The sequence below is a fragment of the Mastomys coucha genome, unplaced genomic scaffold (genome assembly GCF_008632895.1).
Source record: "Mastomys coucha isolate ucsf_1 unplaced genomic scaffold, UCSF_Mcou_1 pScaffold22, whole genome shotgun sequence".
NCBI lineage: Eukaryota > Metazoa > Chordata > Mammalia > Rodentia > Muridae > Mastomys > Mastomys coucha.
This window is the reverse complement of record NW_022196905.1, coordinates 177,035,219-177,046,726: the sequence shown is the minus strand read 5'-3', so window position 1 is coordinate 177,046,726 and position 11,508 is coordinate 177,035,219.

Here is an 11,508-nt window from a genome sequence, read left to right as displayed (position 1 = left end):
ATATCTTAAGAAGGAAGAAAACACAAACAATTTATTCGAAGTGTTTTTGTTTGGTTAGAGACACTGTTGTTTGGGTCTTTCTATGACCCTTATATAGCATAAGAGCTGTCTTTCACGGAGGAATGGAAACACCAGTGCTAGAATTTCATGTGAGTAAAAGCCAGATGTTCTGAGACCTCGGCCTCCACTCAAGAGTTCTCATACCTCCCATGGCTCAGGATGTAAGGACACAGTTGAGCATCCCTTACGCCAAATGTTCGGGACCAGAAGTGCATGCAAGTTTAGTTTTGGAACATTTGCATAGATTTTACCAGTTGGACATCTGGGTTGTGGATTTTGAGATCAAAGATGCTGAGCTTGTAACAGAGTCCAAACTCCACTACATCCTTAGAAACCTGGACTCGGAATAATCTAATCTGCCATCACAGGGATCTCCAGAGGGAATACTGGAGACCCTACTGCACGGTGAAGGGGAAAGATAGAATGTCTTTTTTCATACATTTCATTACTTCATTAAGGTATTATTTATGATAGTTGAAAGTTACACAAAATATAAACTAATCTTCACAATTTACAAATAAATACCTACATTTTAAGATTCATGTTCAAAACCTTTGTTTGTTTAAGAAAGGTCCTACTGTGTTTCCCTGGCTAGCCCTGAACTTGAGGTAATCCTCCTGCTTCTGCTTCCTGAATAATGATTATAAGCTTCAGCCACCACAACCTTACACAAGCACAAAACCTCTAAGGCAGGAGTGATAGTTACAACTTTGAAGATAAAAGCAAGAGCATCAAGTCTATGTTCCAACTTTCACCCTTTCTTTCCAACTCTTACCTCCTTCAGGAAGTCACCTTGTTTAGTCGTACGATGTCAAAAGGATCTGCATTTCCCCTCCAATCACTCCTCTCCCCAGTGTTATTTTACTCCACATTCCAGCCTCATGGGAGTAATTATGTGCCTCAAATACTCATTCCAGCTCATTCCCAGAGCTTCTCACAACTTCAGCAGGGGGTTCTTTTCTTCTCTACATTACTTACTGTATTGGTTCATTTTAACTGTCAGCTTGATGCAATCTAGAATCACCTGGGAAGAAAGCCTCAAGTGAGGAAATACCTAGACAGGTTGGCTTGTGAGCATATCCGTTGGTGAATTGTCTTCGTTGTTAATTAATGCTGGAAACCCCCGCCCACTGTGGGTGACACCATTCCCTAGGCTGGCCTAAATGGTATGCAAATGAAGAATACTAACAAATAAACAGGCAACACGTGTACATACATTTCTCTGCCATTTTGACTGTGGATATGGTATGACTACTCTATCTTAGGTTCCTGCCTTGAGTTCTCTTCAATGATGGACAGAACCTTGGAAATATAAATCAAATAAACTCTTTTCTTCTCAAAGCTGCTGTGCTCAGATGTTTTGTTAGAGCAACAGAAAGTTACTAAACTTGCACCCAATGTTTAGGTTAGAACTTAGATTTTATTAACTTAACCTCAGTAGTTGATCAGTTATCCCTTCTGTATGATACCATAGATTCTGTGATGCACATTTGTAGGAGCAAGGCCTGAGCAAATGTGTATTGTTTGGCAGGAATATGGCCATGTCAAGGACTCTGATGCCTGAAACCCATGGAATGGCAAATTCTTCCCAGGGTGAGAAATTCGGCAAAGCTTTCTCCTGATCCATTTGTAGATGTTGACAGTGTGTGCAGAAAGTGTCTACCTTAGCTTTCTCCCTCCTGGATGCTGTGGCCTGAAGACAGTTTCCCTAGAGAGTCGGCTCCTGTTGAGACTGGCTAAACTCACCCCTTGGTTCAGCTATGTACAGTGACCCTAACTCCTTGCTTATCTGTATGCAATGATCCTGCGCCTCCTTGTTTAACTGTGTGAAATAACCCTGCCTTCATGTTAAACTGTACTAAACACCCGGAGCTCCTGAGTTGCTGCGGCTTTTGTATCAGAGAGCCCAGTCCAGTGAATCCCAGCTTTTCTGTGCCTGCGTGTTGTTTCTTTTAGACCTCATCACCTCTAGTCAGGGTTCTGGGACTCAAGCCCTGGACCACACATGGTGACTTATACTGCTGTCCTGTCAATGCTTTCAGGACAGGCTGATGTGGCTTATCATTTTGACTCCAGTGCCTAACATATTATAACCACTGAACAAAAGTGGAAACTATTCCATTGTTTTGTTTCTAAACAGTAAAAAATGTCCCTCCCCCTTTGATGTTGGTCCATCTACTCCACCTTTTATGATCCCAAAAGAATAAGGGAATTTATAGTTTCCATATTTCCAAATACTCAGGCCCGGAAAATGAAACTGTATAAATAAGATAAAAATGGCGGATGTGTAAATCTCTCACTGAGGCTATTTTCCTCCAAGAACATTTTGGGCATTGGGAGGAATCAAAGAAAGAAAAGGAAGAGAGAAAGAGCAAAGATTCACCTACCTTAATTCATGTGGAAATGACCATTAAATCATTTCTCTCTCCAACCTCAGACACTAATACAACATTAACCACATGGCATTTACTACAGAAAGGTCATCTATAAAGACTCTTCCCACACAGCCTATCATAAAACAAGGCAAATCCCCATGACGTTCACCCAGAGCAGCAACTATTACTCCTACCCGAGGCATTGTTTTGCATTTCTAGTTTTGGGGGGACTCCGGAGTGGCTTTTAATATGAAAGAAGCACCATGCACCTACCCTAGTTTGTCCCAGAATGCACTTGCCTTTACTAGAATTATCCTCCCAGATGAGTAAAGAAGGCTCTTATAAAACAGCTCACCTATGCTTAGGGCCAGCCAAGGCCTGAGGAGAGTGCCACCCCAGACAAGAACCTCACATTTCAACACTGTTGATACCCGAGGGTAGAGGGGGCCTGGAAGCTTCACATTACTAAATGACTCTTGAAGCCAAAATCCTGACACTGAGTGCCCACTTAACTTCTCAAATCAGCACTATTCTAATGTATAGAAACCCATTTTGGTCATTATCAACTCAACTCTTATAATCTCCCAAAGGCCCATATTCCAGGCAATTATATATCCTGTTGAGTGACAGTTAATACTACCCATTATACTTAGCTTCGGGTTCCTTAGAGAAAGACATAATAAGTACTGGACCACTATTCTCTTTTGTTCTACTCTGTCTTCAGGAATCAATACCATCTTGAATTATAGGCACTATTAGGTTGCTTATTAATAAGCTGAGCATGTTGGAGCACACCTTTAATCCCAGTACTTGAGAAGCAAAGACAGGCAAGAATCCTATGAGTTCCAGACCAGCCTGAGCTACATAGGGAGTTTCATACCTGCTAGAGCTGCATACTGAGCCTCTGTTACAAAACGAACCAACAGAGCCCACTAGTTTACCATTTTGTTGTCTGTCTTTGCCTTTGAATGAAAGTTTCATACTAGAGATCCTGACATTTTTACTTTACATAGTTAAGTGATCTACCCAGAACCTCCACACATGAGGCAAGTTTAATTAAGTTGATAGATAAATGCATTCAATATCTATGTGAGTTCTTAGGTGACGTATATTCAATATACTGTACCTGAAATGTTTGCCAAATGACTACTCTGTGCCAGGTACTTTCACATTAACTGAAGATATAAGATCTTGCACTCTTCCCTGACGTGAGGTGGTTTCTAGTCTCATAGAGAAACGCTGGCGAATGGAATAAGAATCATAAAAGACAGAATAGACATCTACAGAGCCCCAAAGAATAGCCAGGGACCTTGAGAGATGCTTTCCAGAAGCAATGCTGTCTAGGATGGCTTCTGCCAGGTAGGACATGATATACAAGGCTCAGTACAAGCTTGAGGTCCTATGTTCAAAAGTTACTAAGAAACCAAGCAGTGGTGTCACATGCCTTTAATTCCAGCACTCAGGAGGCAAAGACAGGCTAATCTTTTATTTCAAGATCAGCCTGGTCTATAGAGCAGGTTCTGGGACAGCCAGAGCTACACAGAGAAACGCTGCCTCACCCCGATCCCCTTATCTACCCCCTCAAAAAAAAAAAAAAAAAAAAAAAAAAAAAAAAAACAAAGAAAAGAAAAAGTGACTAAGAATTTCAAGATTAAATTTAATGTGGCACTTTCTGAGCCAATTTGCTGTGTGACTGCAGCGTGGGTCCCAAGTCCTTGAAGTGGGCATTGCTTTCCTGGTTTCTACGACTCTGCCCGAGGCAGCTGTATAACCTAGAAGTTTAGAGTGAAGGTGATTCTTATTTGTGCAGCCTCCTGTTTGAGAGTGTTCCTAAACCATCCTCCCATTTAGCAGTACATTGCTAAGGCTCCGAGAGCCGAAACTCACAATGGCTCAAGAAGGAAGTCAGCTACAGCAGGATAGCAGCCGAGTCATGCTCCACAAGGGCAAAATATCTCTCAAGGGCAAATAACCACTCCCTATTCTCTCTGTTTCCTACGCATGCTTGAGGACTTGGAGGAGAAATGAAGCCCACAGACCTGAAGCAGCCTGGACACTCTTGTACTGCACCACCCCAGTGAGCAAGCACCTGGGCTTTGCATGCACCGTAGCTCTCAGTGGGAATTTCTGCCTTCATCAGACTGGCAGATTTTGCCTCCAACAGCATTGTTGGTACCTTGCCTGATAGTGTTTCCTCCTTTCTCTCTTGCATCCACTTCTACGACCTTCAACCAAGAAATCAAGAAACTGAAGCGGGGCAGAGGCCTTTCAAGACCTCTTTCGTATAGACCTCGGACACCTCTACGATTCAAGCTGTCTACCATCACTGTCAGTGACCTCACAGAGGCAGCTTTCTGTGGCTTACATTCCTGTGTGCTCTTTGCCTTGGTACTCTCTGTCGTTGCAAAGCCTGTATTTAAATGTAATCAATAACAAAGGCATGTGTTGATTTTTAGATTACTGTGATCTGATAAAGTCATGAAGGCAGAACCTTGAGATTATATTCATGACGTTGTACTAGGAGAGAGACCCAAATTAGCAAGCTTGCAATTTCACCACGTGGAGTTGTATGACACCAGATGGTCCCTACAGCTGCCATGCAGATGCCAACACCATGCTCTTGGGATTCACGATCCCCGTAAATGCGAGTCAAATAAACCTCTCTTCTTTATAAACTACCCAGTCTGGCATATTCAGCCACAGTAACCGAAACCCAAGTCACCATGCCTGCAGAAAGAGTACCTGTCTGTCTTACTCACCTGGGACTCAAAGGCATGCCCACTTATGACACATGCCCATGCAGCTAGTCTAAGAAGACAACTCAACACACATTGCTAGAAAGGTAGGCCTGGCCTGAAGCCTCAGTCTGGGCTTCAGAGTAATTCAGTCCCCCTCTACCTCTTTGTGATAATACAAAACAGGAAGGAAAAGCAGCTGGCAGTATGGATGCCGTGATGGTGGGGAGACATATGTTTGTCTTTGTCTGGGCCTGCAGGATTCCTTAGTGCCACGAAGAAGAAAGGTCACCTGTGACTTTGGTTTACTTTAGTGGGAAGCCGAGGGCTCCACACTTCAGGCTCCTGTGGGTGTATGTTACCCAGTTCCTGTCACAGCTGAATGTGAGTTCCACAACCATCCTTCTGTTTCCCGGGCCTGCAGCTTCTTTGCCGTCTCATCAGTGCCAGCTAGCTGCCCAAAACTAGCCAGGGAAAGCCAGCATCCACTACAGTGATTGGTATACAGCAGAGAAATAGAGCAAAAGCTGACATTCAGCTCACAGATGAAGGAATAAAGAAATGGTTGAGTGAGTTCATTGCTCCTGGGCTTGGCGCATCACCAGATGGAAACAGATGAAGGTGTATTGTGTCAGTAGCCGTGTGCTCATACAACCCCACATAACTGTGAGGAAGCTCACCTCTCCTGCGTGTGCTAACTAGATGGCTTGTATTTTGCATAGCAATAGATTTTATACAGTCTATTGTATAGTGCATAAATTTAAAAAGAATTCCTTAATGACCATGGTTATTGATTTTATCATAAGTGATAAAATGTACAAAACCCCTTGGATTTAACTAAGATGAAAGCAAACAATATAAGTACGAGATATTATTATGCCTCTTATAATTACAGCCTGGGTAGACAACAGTTCATTATACACTCTCATCATACAAAATACCCAGTCATGCTGATCCAACAAAAGGCAATTGTTAAAAAGGTTCAGCGAGGCCACAGGAGGCCATCTTAAAAGGATTTGTGCTGGCTCCCTGTGTATAGTAACACTTTGATGAGAGTCAGGTGCCTCAGATTCCATTGGCGGAGGCCTGAGCACCCATTCGTTTTTTAACAAGTTCAAAGAGAAAAATGAATCTCTTCTCAGGAATATATTTATGGTCTCTCCTGAGTTGGTGAGTACCCACGGCATGAGAAAATGTGTTACGTCTCTCAGAAGGATCTTGACTTAGCCTCAGACTGGAGAATACAGCTAGAGGATTAGAAAATGGGAAAGTGATTGGTCCTTTAAATTCTTCACTGTTATTTGGAACCCAGTCTTACACTCAGTGAGGCTAATCTGACCCCAATGGGAAAATTGTCTCCAAGGAGAATACCATTCAGATTTCCATCATGATAGCCAACATTCAGGCAATCAACTTAGACATGAAGTTATCATTCGGCTTTCTATCACTATAGCAAATACTCAAAACAATCAATTTAGACATAAAGCTAGTTTGGACTCACTGGTCCAGAGGTTTCAGTCTGTGAATGGTTGCCTCCTTTCAATTTGCATCCATGCTGTGACAAGGCCACAGATCATGGTGAGAATATATAGTAAAGCTGTAAGGCCAAATCTCTAACTTCATGGTTATATGTTAGCAGGTAGAAGAGGGAAAGCCAGGCTCCTACAAAGCAAAGGTACACCCTGAACGATCTAACATTCTTCCACTAGGTCCCACCTCCTAAAGGCTCTACTGACTCCCAATAGTGTTGTGCTGGGGTCAAGATGCTTACAGGTTGTACTGGCTGGTTTTGTGTGCCAACTTGACACAGGCTAGAGTTATCACAGAGAAGGGAGCTTCAGTTGGGGAAGTGCCTCGATGAGATCCAGCTGTGTGACATTTTCTCAATTAGTGATCAAGGGGGTAGGACCACTTGTGGGTGGTACCATCCCTGGGCTGGAAGTCTTGGGTTCTATAAGAGAGCAGGCTGAGCAAGCCAGGGGAAGCAAGCCAGTAAGAAACATCCCTCCATGGCTTCTGCATCAGCTCCTGCTTCCTGACCTGCTTGAGTTCAAGTCCTGACTTCCTCTGGTGATCAACAGCAATGTGGACATAAGCTAAATAAACCCTTTCCTCCCCAACTTGCTTCTTGGTCATGATGTTTGTGCAGGAATAGAAACCCTGACTAAGACACAGGTCTATATATAGACAGCCCCCAAGCATTGTCAAAATCCAAACTGTATCAGAAGGAAAATAAGAACAAACCCAAAAGCCAAATAGAACAAACACACCCTATTACTGTGGAGAAATAACAAAATAATCTATTCTGTGGTGCAGAATAGATTAGCTTTGAACACTGTCCAGTAGTACTAAAACTTTATGGATAAGTACAATGGGAAGAAACATCTCCAAAGGTTTCTGAAAGGAGTAAGAATGGGATGATGTCTGAGAATATTCTGCTTGCTTTCTAAGAAACAATCTAATAGGTGGTAGCTTCCACATTCTGAGGAGCTTCACAGTAACTCTAGAAGCCCAGGGGGAAATAAATCCTCCCACAAAGTCATTGTCCTTTCACTGAATGGAAACCTGGCATTTTACTAGGATGAGTTTTTCCCTCCTGGCTTGAATACCCCCAGCCCCTTGTCATACTTATGGTTTCTATTGATGTGATGAAACACCATGGCCAAAAGCACCTTGGGGAAGAGAGTTTATTTCATTTTACAACTCAGGTCACAATCTGACACAGAGAGAAGTCAGGGCAGGAACCTGGAGGCAGGAACTGAAGCAGAAGCCAGAGATGGTCACTGCTTACTGACTTGTTCAGCTTTTTAATTTCTATAACCCAGGACCACTAGCTCAGGGGTGGCACCACCCACATGGGCTGGGTCTTCCCACATCAATCATAATTTGGGGGGTAGGGTGGGGGTGTTTGGCCCACAAGCTTGATCACAGGGCAATCTTATATCCTCTTAAGATGTCTTCTTCTCTATGTCCACTCAAGTGACCAGATTTTAAAAACGGTAATATGTACAATGTTTCTTTGTTTGATTTTTAAAATAGGGCACTATTCTTAGTTGGGGAGGGGGGGGTCTGCGAATTCAATATGTAGCCCAGGCTGACTTTAAACTCAAAATGCTCCTCCTGACCAACTGAGTGCTGGGATTATAGGCTTGAGCCATCATGTCTACATTTATTTACTTTTGGTCTTATTCTTAAATAGTCTGAGAGGAGGAAGGATTTAATTTTGTTTATTTACATAATTATTTATGATCTATGAATCTCTAATTGCCACTAAAGCACAGACATTTTGAAGTGAGTTTACACTAAACTAAATCATGTATCATTTCCCTATCCAACATAAAATTTTCGCAAGGGAAGAAGTGAAAATAGGGTAACAGTGGAGGGAGGGATGTGGGCAGGATTGAGGGTCTCTACCAGGAGAAAATGGAGGGCCTGTAAAATTGATGAACAAGAACTATCCTTATGTTCTAGAACATCAATGCCTTGATTTTCTTCTTCTGAGTTGTCTGTTGAAAACAGCCATTGGCTCTTTAGAATTCCATTTCCTGGAACTGGGGTGTGATTCTGAAGGCAATCATACAGAGCCAAGGGCTGGGAATGACGGGTTGTGGCAGTTGTGGCAGGCAGGTAAATGGGGCATGCACACCAATGCAGACTCCACCTGAAAGCTTGGGGTTGGGCGACACCCTGCCCCCATGTACCATACTCACTCAGTCTTGCACATGTCTAGCCTTCTAGCCAGAACTAGCGATGGGTTCCTCTACTTCCAACTTCACTGGAAGCTAGCCAGAGTTCCCACCTACACCGCCAACCTCACCTGCCAAGTTCGCATGGGCACAACATATTACAGAATTTCCAGTACCTGAATCCCTGTGCCCCATGTCCAGTATTTCTCTTTAGTGTAGTCCCAGGAGGGTCTGTCTGTTTCTGGGCTTCAGCAACACGGATTCTTCCAAAGTCGTTGCTGTTTCAACCCTGATCTCTCCAGGACAGAGCTGCTGCGATTCACAAGTGTTGAACTGATTCCAAATGGCTTCGCTTTGAGCCATCACACCTTCTGTGAGGCAATTTTTGCAGAGTGACCAAGCTGACAGGGACTGGCCAAGGTGAAGGGATAGAAGTTAGCAACATTTCAAAGCATTCTACCAGACTAAAAAAAGATAGGCTGTTTTTATAATACATAAGTTAAGGATGGGTGTGATAGTACATTTCCTATAAATCCTAAAACTCAGGAGGCAGAAGCAGATGTTAATGAGGTCAAGGCCAGCCTGAGCCATACACAGAGATCCTGTCTTAAACAAACAAAATAACACACACACACACAGAATAAAACAACAACAAATGAGATTAATCTACTATCTAGCATTACTTGAAAACCATATTCAGAGAAAAATGTTGCATCTTTATACAAGAATATCCTCTGCATTTTGAACCCAGTAAAGACTCATTCTCTTTTCCTTCCTTCTGTCTTCCTTCCTTTGTTCCTTTCTTTTTTTCTTCAAATTCACTATTGACTTTGTCATGTATGTCCCCAAAGACATTAATAAAATTGTGTGTTTACTTCCCGAGGTGAGACTTAGCATTCAAAATGACACATGACTAACACATAATTCTAAATGTTTATTTAGGTGCAGAATAAACATTGTTGAATAACTTCAGTTGTGATCTGAACAAGTTTATTTTAGACGTTGCTTGTAGATCAAGCATTTACAAACTCTTTCTAGTGGCCTCGATGACTGTGACAGTGATGTTTGTGTAAAGTCAGCAGAAACATCAGTCTTGTGAATACCGTAGCTGTGAAGCCAAAGTCTGCAGCAGCAGACACAGCTCCATCTGGGTTCTTCTGTGCACATGGGAGTGTTTGCCACTGTGACTTTTGGAAGAAGGAACAACATCAAGTTTAATTATACCTTAAATGGGTTGTTATTTGTCTTTTATGAATTAAGGCTATGCTAGGAACTAGAGTAGCTGCAGAGACCCTCTGACTTGAGTGTGGTCACACAGTATGTATGCACGGAAAGAGAGTATTCCTTGAGGGAGGTCTAGGAAATGTGGTTTGAGGAGCCGGCCACATGTGATCCCCTGGAGCTCAGCTGCTGCGTCTGGCTGAGACTTACTTGGGACAGTTTCTGTGTAGGCTGCAGGCCATCACATTGTAACCAGAGGATGATGGTGTCTTTAGGACAAACCTTGTCCTAAGGGTGCTGTAATCATGGGGTAGATATGCCCTTCACTTAGGTTGCTCTCAATTCACTTGATAAACAAGTTCTTTGTTAAAAAAGGATAAGAAAAAGAAGTCTACACACACACACATAAATACAAAGAGATACACAACACAGACACACACAGACTTACACATAGATACACAACACACATATAGATACACCCAGAGACTCTCACACACACAGATACACACAAACAGACACATATACACAAAAACATACAGACACATGCATATACACAGATACACAACACACAGAGACATATATACAGATACACGCATATTTAGACACACACAGACACATACACAGAGACACATAGACAAACACATATACACATACAATATAGACACACATAGACACAGACATACACATAGAGTCATATAGACAAACATGTACACATAGACACATACAGACACAGAGACACACACACAGACACAAAGACACATAGACAAGCACATACACACATACACATATAGACACACATAGACACAGACATATACATAGAGTCATATAGACAAACATATGTGTACACATAGACACATACAGACAAAGAGACACACTCACACACACAGACACAGAGACACATAGACAAACACATACAGAGACACTCACGCACCCACGAACACACACACACACACATATACACACACACACATACACATACACTCACACACACAGACACAGAGACACATAGACAAGCACATACACACATACACATATAGACACACATAGACACAGACATATACATAGAGTCATATAGACAAACATGTACACATAGACACATACAGACACAGAGACACACTCACACACACAGACACAGAGACACATAGACAAACACATACAGAGACACTCACGCACCCACGAACACACACACACACACACACACACACATACACACACATACACACACATATACACACACACTCACACACACAGACACAGAGACACATAGACAAACACATACAGAGACACTCACGCACACACGCACACACATACACACACACACACACACAGCAGTCTTATGCCTAGGCTTCCTTCAGTCTGGTAGCCAGTATTTCCAGCTCATGAGCATGACATCTTAGCTCCTTAGCAGGACATCTCCTGACATGCCATCTT